Below are 12,170 nucleotides of genomic sequence, written 5' to 3'. Positions count from 1 at the left end.
TCTAGCAGTGGCTACTCTTTCTTCCTGCTATGCCCTCAAGTGTTTTGTTAGGCCACCTCGGGGTGGGGTGTCTTACCCCACTGTTATACTGTCGGGGGATTTGATACCTATAGGGTACATATAAATAATCAGAAAGCTGCCATTCAAATTCAAGGTGATTTCTTTTATCAGGCAGAGCGATAAAATCCTTTCCGCCCATCTATTCTTGAACTCCCTTTTTATGGGGGTAGAGAGAAATAATGGTGACTGGCAGTTTTAGCTGAAGATTGTATGAAACAGGTCAGATATAGGCTGTGCAATGCACACTGGCTCTTCCTCTGCTGGACTCCACCCAACTAAATCCCTGTTCAGTCTGTAACGTTTCATGCCCAGGAGGAACCATTCCGTGTAGAGATTCACGCAGAGACTAGGTGGTTCATTCATGGCTTCACAGCTAATTGATAGCATAGCTGGGGCAGGAACCGTAGATTTTTGTTGTCTATGCAATGCTTCCTGGGGAACTGGAAATAGGATGTCAATTTCTATTTAAAAGGGTGAATTTTTTGGGGGCGCCTGGATGGCTTATCTTTGGCTCAGGTCATGTTCTTGCGGTCTGTGAGTTCGAGCCTGGCATCAGGCTCTGTGCTGACAGCTCAGAGCCTGCTTTGGATTCTGTGTCTCCCTCTCCACCCCTCCCTGCTCGCGCTCTGTCTCTCTTTCTCTCAAAAACAAATAAACATTAAAAACATTTTTTAAAAAGGGTGAATCTTAAGTGTGAAATATGGTCTAAAGAACATAAGAAAAGCAAGCGTCAGGCTAAAGGAATGAGAAATGCGGTCTAGGGTTGTGCGTGCTAATTCCAAACCTGGCTATTTTGGGCGTAGTACTTATCCTCCCTGTCTGGGTAAAAACAATGTCAGCATTTAATTGCTTCATAGCTGAGCTGAGTAAAAATAAAGAGTGTTATGCGAATGAAGAATTATATGGGTGCATTTGGGAGTGTGAATATTCGCTACTTTGGGTTTGCCCTTCTTCCCCGAGACTTCTTATACTTCCTTGTCCCTGCAGGGGAAGCCCCTTTCCTTCCATATTCACCATCACCTTCATTCACATTTACTCCACCCGGTCCGCACTAGAGTGAATACCCCCAACAAAGTGAGTCAAATGGATTTTTTAGTTTCCCAGTGTATACGAAAGTTATGTTTACACTATACTGTAGTCTATTTAGTGTGCGATAGACTATATCTATTCTATATCTAAAAAAAAGTACAGGCCTTAATTGAAAAATACCTTATTGCTAAAAATGCTAGTCATCCCTGGGCTTTCAGTGAGTAGTAATCTTTTTGCTGCTGGAGATGTCGATGGTTGCTGACTGATCAGGGTGGCGGTTCCTGAAGGCTGCGGTGGCTGTAGCAAGTTTTTAAAAATAAGACAGCAATAAAGTTTGCCACATCAATGGACTCTTCAAGAACAATTTCTCAGTAGCATGTGACATCGTTTGTTAGCGTTTTATCCACAGTAGAACTTCTTTCAAAATTGGAGTCAGTCCTCTCACACGCTGCTTTACCAACTAAGTTTATGGAATATTCTAAATGCCCTGTTGTCATTTCAACAATGTTCACAGCATCTTCACCAGGAGTGGATTCCACTTCAGGAAACCTCTTATTTTGCTTGTCCATAAGAAGCAACTCTTCACCTGAAAAAATTTTATCCTGAGAATGCAGCAATTCAAATGTCGTGATAATGAAAAAGTTTGAATTGTCAAAATGTGATAGGGAGACAGGAAGCGAGCAAACGCCATTGGAGAAATGGTGCCAATGGATTTCTTGACGCGGGATTGGCACAAACCTTCAATTTGTAAAAAACGTAGCATCTGCAAAGTGCAATAAAGTGCGGTGCAGTAAGTCAAGGTATGCTGGTAATCTAAGCCTCACTGAGATCTATCCCTTCTCTTTCAAGACTGTTAAACACAACTGAGCACTTGATCGAATTGAGACTTCCATGGGTCACTTCTGAGTTCATGTTAATCGATATGCTTTCCGGGACAGGATAGAATGACAGGTTCTTTCTGTACCATCACAATACCTGCCACCATTGAGAGCAAGAAATAATTTTATGGATCTGATAATTACATTTTAAGCTATTTAATTATATTTTACTACTCTAGTCATAGGTTTCAGGAAGAAAACCAAATAATTTAAAGGTAAACATACATATTCCACATCTGGGATTTAAAATACGATATTGGTTACCCACCACCTATACGGGGCACCTCATTTCATAGGATCTCATTTATTTCCTCAGGAAAATCTTTGAAATAGATATTGTTTTTTATGATAATATGGGAAGTGAAATAGTCTCAGGAATTCATTCAATCCACATAGCTGGTTAGTTGTGGAACTAGGATTTGAACAAGATAATCTGGTTACACACACTATGCTTTTGATTAATTTAATTACATAGAGTCTAAAGATTTTTTTTTTTAAATATTTATTTATTTTGAGAGAAAGAGAAAGAGAGAGAGAGAGCATGAGCAGGGAAGGGATGGAAAAGAAAGAATCCCAAGCAGACTCAGCGCTGCCAGCACAGAGCCTGATACGGGGCTCGAACTCATGAACTGTGAAATCAGGAACAGAGCTGAAATCGAATCTGACACTTAACCGACTGAGTCACCCAGGGTGCCCCAAAATTTTTTTCTTATTTTGAGAAAGCAGTGTTTTCGACCTCAGTAATATCCAACTGAAGCTTAACCTGAAGTTGAGTGAAAATGTAAAGATAGCCATGTAAAAGATTTATTATTTGATCCTCATGAAGCACCTTAAGTCACAAGAAATGGAGTCTCAGTTTCCCCTTTTGTAACATGGAGGGAAAGGATTAGATGATGTCTAAAGTTACTTCTTCAAAAATGTCAGTCTGATGGGCAAACTGACTCTGGAAAGGGACCCGAAGTGCAGCAAGGTGAAATCTTGTGCTAGACTTTTTTTCCCCCTTCTTTTTATTTTCTCTACTTGTGCCTTGGGCAATACTATCACAGATACAGGGTTTTTTCACCTTATGACTTAAAATCCCATACTGATAAACTTTACTTATAACTTTACCAGTAAAGCACTGTGTAAATTTAATTTGTAAATATATGCAAAAAAAATTGTACCACATTTTAAGAATCCTGTCCTGAAAATTTTTGGGTGTGAACTGATTTTGAATTTAGCATTTATAAGAGATTTCTGTTGTTTTTGTCCTCGTTGTTGTGTACTTAGTAAATGTGGAATCTTTTACAAAGTTGCTTTTATAAAGGTACTTTTTCAAGTGTCCTAGGAAGTATATCAAAATCTCATATTGGCTACGATCAGCCATCAAAGACAGAAAAAGGCGGTGAAGGACCACGTCCCACTATCCCTTTTACATTACTTTAACTAGAAGGTCATGAAGACATGGTTGAATGCACTTCAGAATTCATTCCTCAAAGAGGTTTGCCATGGGGAGCTTGCCCAAAGCAAACCTTTTCCCCTGGTAAAAGAACAAAGAAAAGCCCTTTTAGCCACAAAAAAGTGAATACTTTCATGTAATCCCCTTGATATGAATGTACCCTTGGAAATCTACCTTGCATTCCTTAAATCATGAATGCTGAGGGACAAGGTGTGTGAAAAACACAGAAAGAGTTGGTTCAGTTGCTTCTCCACACATTCCCCTAGGAACAGATCCAATGATCAAATAATGGTTGAAGTAAGGGAATAAAGATTAAAATGGCTGCACAAATCAATAGCAAACAGTCGGAACCTTTCTTTTCTCAGATTTTTCTCTTATGATTATGTGACTATAGCTCTTGGGCCTTAGGGGTAAGGATACTTTAAAAGTTCTTTTCCGATTAAGGTATACTTTATATACAGTTAACTGGATGGGACCTAAGTGCCCAGTCCAAAGAGTGTTGACAAGTTCACCCCTCTGGGACCCATACTTCATGGGCCTTTTTCAAAATTCATTTATTCTTCGAAAGCAGTGAAATTTGAATCGTTGGGATTTGGACACTATTCGTATTAAGATTTTTATCAAGACATTCTCTTGCTGAGTCAATTTGTTTTATACAGATTATCAGCTGCCGTAACTGAAACAAAATTTATAAAGTACAGGCGTACTTATAAATGAAAGAAACTAAGATTTGAAACTTTATTCATGGTTACTCGATCGTGCCTAGCTCTAGTCCATGCTCGCATAGTCATGAGAATTTGATAGACTTGTAGTAATTAGAAATAAGACATAGTTCTTTTCTGCTTATAAGAAATATGAGAAACAGGAAGGTCACACTTCCTTTGTTCTATCTGAGGAAAGAAGCATAGTTTGCTACTTCACACTGTGGTCGACTTTAATTAAAGGTTTTATGAAGGAGTTTGCTCTCCTGCTTATGGCTTAAGTAATTTTTGTATTTCTTTCTTTGATGTAGTTTTAAATACCAGCATGGGCAAAAGAAAAAATGAGGGTAACGTGGTCTATGAACTCTTTAAGCCCGTTCACAAGAGTTCTTTGGCACAACTTTTAAAATGTATTAGAAATTCCAATCTGAGCAAGCACGCAGCCCAACCCGTGCTCTCTCGGTCTGTCGGTGCACGCTTGGCGATTAGGTAAATTACTTTCAGCCCATTCAATCATGGACCAAACACTATCATTACTTTTTATTAGAACAAGTCCAGCAGGTGTAAAGCACTCCTCTAGATGGTTCCCTCTATTTAGGATGGGAAATGGTTTATGATAAGTTTATGGGTCATTTCTACCTCTCATTTTTACCTTTCTTTATTTTCTTTCATTTTTACCTTTGATTTTTCCTTCCTTTAATTTTTATCTTTCTTATTGCTGCTCTTTCTTTAAAAAAAAATTTTTTAACGTTTATTTATTTTTGAGATGGAGAGAGACAGAGCATGAACAGGGGAGGGGCAGAGAGAGAGGGAGACACAGAATCTGAAACAGGCTCCAGGCTCTGAGCTGTCAGCACAGAGCCTGACGTGGGGCTCGAACTCACGGAGTGTGAGATCATGACCTGAGCTGAAGTCAGACGCTTAACCGACCAAGCCACCCAGGTGCCCCTTATTGCTGCTCTTTCAATACCCTGATGGAGTGTCCCAAAGAATGTGAAATTGTCAAAGGCGGTTAGAAATAGAAGAGAAAGAGAAATTTGGAGATTTAACAATCTGCTGTTGAATCAAGGAGAGTTGCTACTTCTTCAAAGAAAGGAAAAGTTCTCAGCAGTACTGTATAGAATATGCTAGAAGGCACAGAAAAGAATTTCCACGTCAGGTCTCTTTTACTTTTTAAACAATTGTATTTTATCAGTGAGATATTTTTATTTCATTTCTGCTAATAGTTAAACTTTGGATTTGATGAAATCTTTTTAGTCAAAATCTGCTGACATCTTTGAAAAGTTTCCTAATTTGAAAAACCTAGTTGTAGGAAGATAGAACTACTTGAACCAAAATGTCAAGGGAAACAGTGGTATTCTTGAAAGCTTCTCTACTGTACAGTAGACGAATACTTTGATTTCCAGACTCACCTAAAATAAGTAGCTCAGCTGTGGCATCTCTTTGCCAAGGTGGGGGATCATCAGGGGCTTTCAGAGCTGTGCCCAATGTTTATGGGGCTGTTTCTGGGGACGTCTCTTAGAGACACATATACAGGAAAGTGCCTCTTCTCTTTTAGGCCTTCTAGGAAGAACACTTATTGCTACTGCTTTTAATTCTGTTGGACGTACACTCAGAGGTGGGATTGCTGGATTCTGACATGGCTTTATCAACCACGGATTATCCAAATGAAATCGTTCACGTAATCTTACAGGAGATGCACAGGAGCCACACTTCCCTCAAGGGCAGCCAGGTGGTGCGAGGCTGGCATTTGAGGGACCACTGCGGAGGTTGGGGTGTACCAGTAGTAGGCAGGGAAGCGGGCAGGATACAGCAATAGGGAATCCAGAGAGCGGCTAATCCTTTGAACATTGACGTTGTTTTTGTTTTTTTTTTGTGGTGGAAACACACATAACATAAAATGTACCACCTTGTGTACAGTTCAATGGTGTTAAGTATATCCATATTGCTGTGTAATCCAAACTGCTGACCTCCATATCTTTTTCATCTTGCAAAGCTCAAACTCTGTCTCCTTAGAAAAAACTCCCGTTTTATGCTCCCTGTAGGCCCTGGTAGTTACCATTCTACTTTGTTTCTATGAATTTGACCACTCTAGATAGTTCCTACAGGTGGAACCGTTCAATATTTGTCTTTTTGTGACCGGCTGATTTCACTTAGCATAATGTCCTCGAGCTTCATCCATATGGCAGAATGTGACAGGACTTCTTCTCTTTTAAAGGCTGGATAATATTCTGTAATATTCCATTGTACGTGTGTGCACTACGTTTTGTGGATCTGTTCATCCGTCTGTGGCCATTTGGGTTGCTTCCACCTCTTGGCTATTGTGAATAGTGTTGGACTGAATGTGTGCTATAGACTGGGTGATTGTGAGCCTCTAAAAGGTGTATGTTGAAGTAGATTCCCCAGGGTGATGGTGTTTGGAGTTGGGGCCTTTGGGAGGTAGAACCCTCATGAATGAGATTAGTGTCCTTATAAAAGAGACTCTAGAGGGTTCCCATGCCCCTTCCATCATGGGAGGAAACAGCAAGAAGACGGTGGTCTATGAAGCAGGGGGCGGGCTCTTACCAGACATTGAATCTGCAAGCTTTGATCTTAGATGTTGCAGCCTCCAGAACTGTGAGAAATGAATGTCTATTGTTTATAAGTTACCCAGTCCATGGTGTTCTTGTTGTAGCAGTTCCAACGTGAGTGTGCAAATATCTTTCTGAGAACCTGCTTTCTATTCTCTTGGACGTACACCCAGAAATGGGATTGTTGGATAGTAAGGTAGTTTTAATCTTTTGAGGAACTGCTCTACTGTTTTCCATAGCACTGTACCATTTTACAATGACAATATCTATATTGTCATAAAGATGACAATGACATATACAATGACATATCTATATTGAAGTAAACTACCTTTCAGGGAACAGTTCATAACATCATTGCACAGAAAAATACGAATGGTTAAAATATAAAATGACATAATAAATCTATGTCGAAATGTGTCAGGATTGAAATTGCTGTTTTCTTTGCCCCCTCTCATTTTTGACTCTTATACAATGGAGAGGATTGATGCCAAGCAAATGAACAAATAAATAAGTTAATTTCCGATGTAAATTGCAACATCAAACCTTGATCTTCTAGAGCTTACATGAGAAAAGAAAATCTTTTGATTGTGGCAACAGGAAGGGATTTACCCTTGGGCAGTGTGGCCTGTGATTGACTTGACAACATGGTATGACATCAGGACTTCTGGGAAGATTTACCCCTTGTCCTCACTGCCCCTCAAATGCATACCTTTCCCTGTGGCTTCCTGAGGTCTGGAATTCCACATTCAGGAACTAATGTGCTCATGATCGTTTCTTGAGAGCAAGTTTTTTCCTAATAGGAAAATTGCTGGGTGGGAGGTGGGGTGGACAGGGCCAGAAAACGAATTCCATTCTGCAGTCAGACAGTGGCCGGGTGATGTGACAATGGAGTTTGAGAAGAATCCTTGAGATGCTGTGTGCCATATACCAGGCAAGCTGGGAGGATATAGCAGAGGGGAGCTGGGGATGGTCCATACTGGCTCCAAGCCCCCCACTAGGCCACAATGAAGTATCACCTGGGACTGTAGCCGTCTCAAGGTTTGACTGATGGAGGATGTACTTCCAGCTCACTCAGTGGCAGGCCCCACCTGACCCACTTCCAAGCCCACTCATGTGGCTCTTGGCAGACCACAGGTCCTCACTGGTCAGAGACATCAGTTTCTTGCCTTGTGGGCTGCTCCAGAGCATAGCTCACGGCCTGGCACCTGGCTTCCCTCGGAGCGAGCAAACGAGAGTGAGAGTGTCCAATATGAAATTCACTGTCTTTTGTAAGCTAATATTGGAAGTGACATCTCATCACTTATTCTGTATTCTATTTATTAATGCAAGACACTAGAGCTAGCTCACACTCCAGGGGAGGAGACTGCACAAAGGTATGGATACCAGGTTGAGGTATCCATTGAGGCATGGTTGAGGATTAGATGCTTGAACTATATCCTGCCTTGTTCTGGATTGGTGTGGGGACTGGACAGACCTGAAATTACACAAGAAGGGTGTTAGCTGACCCATTGTGGGGGAAGGGTGAGGATTGGGAAAGTCTGTGTCTAGGAACTAGGTCAAGGGCCACCAAGGGTGGGGGTGCTCGAGGCAAATTTAAGAGAAATTCCCCCTTCTTGAGAATTTGGTAAGAGACTAGTCTTGGAATTTAGTAAATTTGGCAATCAAGAACTTCATGGAAATGTTTTCATGGTATTTTTTTCAATTTCAAGTCAGTTGAAAAACTACATGATGGTTATCACGGGAGCACTGGATAGAATTTATCTTAAGTAAAAGCTATAATTTCTTAAGACTGTCACAATTTCTTTTCTTCTAGCACCTTTATCCATCCATCCATCTAAATATTCATGGTGAATAATCCCGATCTTGTGAGGAAGTCAAGTATTTATTAAAAAAAAGCAACACTGTTACTTAGGTATATCTAATCTTTTATTTGCAAGCAAATAAAAAAGCAATTGAATTAATCTTTTATAAAAATCTAGAGGGTAAGTAAGATATCACTTTAGTATATGTATGTATATATATATATATACACGTGTGTGTGGATTTAATATTCTATATTGCTGAAACGTATCATATTTTCAAAGCTGTAATGTTAACCACCATTTTATGTCAAGAACCAAGTGACCTGATCTTTGGTGGTCTTCATTTACCAACAAGAGATATTCTGAGGAAATGTTTCATCTCTTTTGTTTACCACAGGGTGGTTTCAGTATTGTTACCAAATATTTTATATATTTTTTTTCATGACAGTTTTTTTTTTTTTTTTGGTATAAAATTAGCTAGAGCACATGATATTTTAAGGAGCTTTGTTTTCAAGGGGAATGTCTTTTCCTGAAAATGTTTACCAGTGGAGGCATCAAGAACGTGTTTGGCTTAAAATTAGCTCGAAAAACACACATTTAAGTTATTTACTCTAAAATATATAAATGCAAATGGATCTGCCTGAAAAACAAAAATGCCCTTTCTCCTTTGGAATTCCAGACATAACACAGCTTCTGCGAAGTCAAGAAAAAATCAAGTCTGAGAAGAGTGCTGTCTTTACCTTTACTCCAGGGAAAAGCTGAATTTGCTCTAGGGATAAAAAGCAAAGGCAAAAATGTCATTGTCTTAGTAACATTTTCACCAAATTATTTAAGTATAATTTCCTAAAGATTTCTTAAAATATTTCTAATGCTTAATTTAACAATAGCAACCATTTTCCAAACTCCAACTTTTAAATTAATTTCTATAAGTATCAAATTTACTTAGACCCTACTCCATTAGTAAAAGATGAACTAGGATCCAAAGTCATAATGGTTGATTCAACAATAAGCATTTTCAGTTGAAAAACCCAGTTATATTCCAACATGTATCAGCTTTAAATTTTAGGTGCAGACACTGATGAAGGTCAAAAGTTAGTGATTCATTTCCTGCACTTGTCACTATGCTGCTTGTTACAACAGATTTCTGGAAGTGACTGACAAGGGAAATAATCATGCAAAGGTCTTGTTTGTATGGCATGAGTAAATATAATGTGGGCCCAATACCATGAAATGTTTTGATTATTAGAAATTCTCATAGAAGTCACTCATAGCATATGAGTGAGAGAACCAAAATATATAGGACTCTATCTTCCCAGACAGTCACAAATATGATGCAAGGGGAAGAGAATAAGATAAACATATAAAGATTGGTCATGGTAGGATGCACCTTTCCATCCACACATACATGTGAATATTCTTTTGATATGTAGCATTATATTGGCTTCAGCTTGGTCTTATAGCTTCCATTTTTTTAAGTGACCTTTATTTTTTTTAAAGCATATTACAACAGACTTTCCCTTCTGTGGCTAGTATTTGCTATTAATTTTTTAAACTAAGACCTATCTATGTTGGAGCAATGAGGCATCAATTGTCTTAGTTCTGATGTGGGCTAAATATTTGTTAAGGCCCTGAAGACTGAGTTGTACATGGCAGGTCAATTCTCTAAAAGATTTCTGATAACAACTTTCCTTTTAAACCTCTGAACTAAAAACAGAAGAGGAGCATGTCTTTTTCAAAAGAGGTGGCCTGGAAAAGAGAAGAGAACGAACCTTGGTTATTTATTTAGCTGAGAGGCCTCATGTGACTCATTTTACCTCCATGTATCTCTTGGGTAAAAGGGAGAATAAGATAGTGCCTCCATTGAAAAGTTTAAATTCTACGATGGTTGTAAACATTCAGTACAGTGCCTGGAATAAAATGACTGTCTAGGAAATATCAGAGATCATTTTTATTAATATATTTTCTGGTTCCTCAAAAGTAGATATTAAGGTGGGTACACTTGTTAGACTGCATGATAGAGTCTCTTTAGCAAAGGCTTGTTTCTAATAGACATGATGTATTTTGAATTGATGGATAGGTAAGTCTGTGCTATCGTTTTTGGCCATTGTGCCGGGTTACCGTCTTTTGATGAGCAACTATGCAATGATCATGAAATGAGCAAGACTGACCACCTCAGTGAATGTTCTACTGGTCTTCAAAGATGTGGTCAAGGTCTTTATGACCAACTCAACAATAACCAAGGAAGCCAAGGAAATGGAAAGCAGTGAAAGCCAGTTATGTAAGTAGCATATTTTGCATCAGTTACAGAGCTACATAGACTCAGATGCCTTGTTAATTTCAGCAACTTCTTAAAATGTACTATCATGCATGAAGTGTAATCCCAATAAGCTACTTTTGGAGAGGACTATATGGATAACTGGAACACAACAGTGTCAGTTCCAATTTATACGTCAGAATATTTTTAATTTTATATTTAATATTATTAAATATCTGTAGTGTGGCACCACAAATTAGTATAAATGATTTCTTCATTCTTTGGATGTTTGTTCTCAGGAAGACAATAGTGCTGTGATGGAGAAATGGTTTCAGATAGAAACTTCCACAATGGCGGACACAGACCATCCACATTAGGGCATATCAGAGATGAAAATCACGTCAGAAATTTTGATAGTTTGTAACTCACTAACTTCTGAAAAATACATACAAAACACTATTTTTAAAAATCCAGGATTTATTGATTCATCTGTTATGTGCCAAAATGGAGCTTTTAGCAATTCCGAGCTGTTCTCAGAAACAATGAGACTTTGCTAAATACATGCAGTGCCTAAAGTTTGGTCTTTGCAGAGTTTAACATGCACAGCTGGGTCTTGTTATTGGCACCAGTGGAATTTGTAGCACTCTCTATTTTATAACGCTTCCACACCTACTTTTACCTTATAAGGTAAGATCCAAACTCTAAATGTGTATTATACACAGGCCTATATTTAGCAGCAAAATAATGATTTTTGCAAGCCAAAGAGAAACAGAAATTCTGCCCCCAGATGCTGTTTTTGACAAGCAGCATCTAAATAGTTGCTGCCCAATGTCATGGTAGTTGATGACTGAGATGATTCCAGCCTGTTTTTCTACAGCCACTATGTAAAGCCAGATTTCTGTTTTGTAATACAACATCTAAAATACTTACATGCATAACTGAGACTAAAATAAGATGAAATTTTAAGTACCATAAGCACATTGATGAAGTGGCTAGTTTCATTAGACTTTATGTTTAAAGTCATGACCCCAAATGCGACTCTCTTCACAGTGTTGAGGAATTTCTCAAATTTTTTATAGCAAGTCCTGTTCTTAAAAAGCCCAAAACCTTTTAATCAACCTGATTATAATTGACATTCTTGGAGAAGCTTTCTGAGCCATCCGAGTTTCTTCCTCTCTGGGAACTTTCTTGGACATACAGGGTGAGATCCCCCAAGTGTCCATTGTGTACCATATGGCCCAGCCTTGGTGGCCATCGGTGACTGATGGGGAGGAGCAAGACCTAAGCTGTCCTAACAATGCCTCTCACAGTGTCATGGTTGTTGTTGTTGTTGTTGTTGTTGTTGTTGTTTTGGTTTGTTGTTGTTGTCTCGAATAGATGAGGGAGATAATTTTCTCATAGGAGACCTTGGTAGCTTCCATCAAATGATACCAGTCAG

This window comes from Panthera pardus, unplaced genomic scaffold (genome assembly GCF_024362965.1).
Source record: "Panthera pardus isolate Hobbes unplaced genomic scaffold, ASM2436296v1 HiC_scaffold_1, whole genome shotgun sequence".
NCBI lineage: Eukaryota > Metazoa > Chordata > Mammalia > Carnivora > Felidae > Panthera > Panthera pardus.
This window is presented reverse-complemented; position numbering follows the sequence as displayed.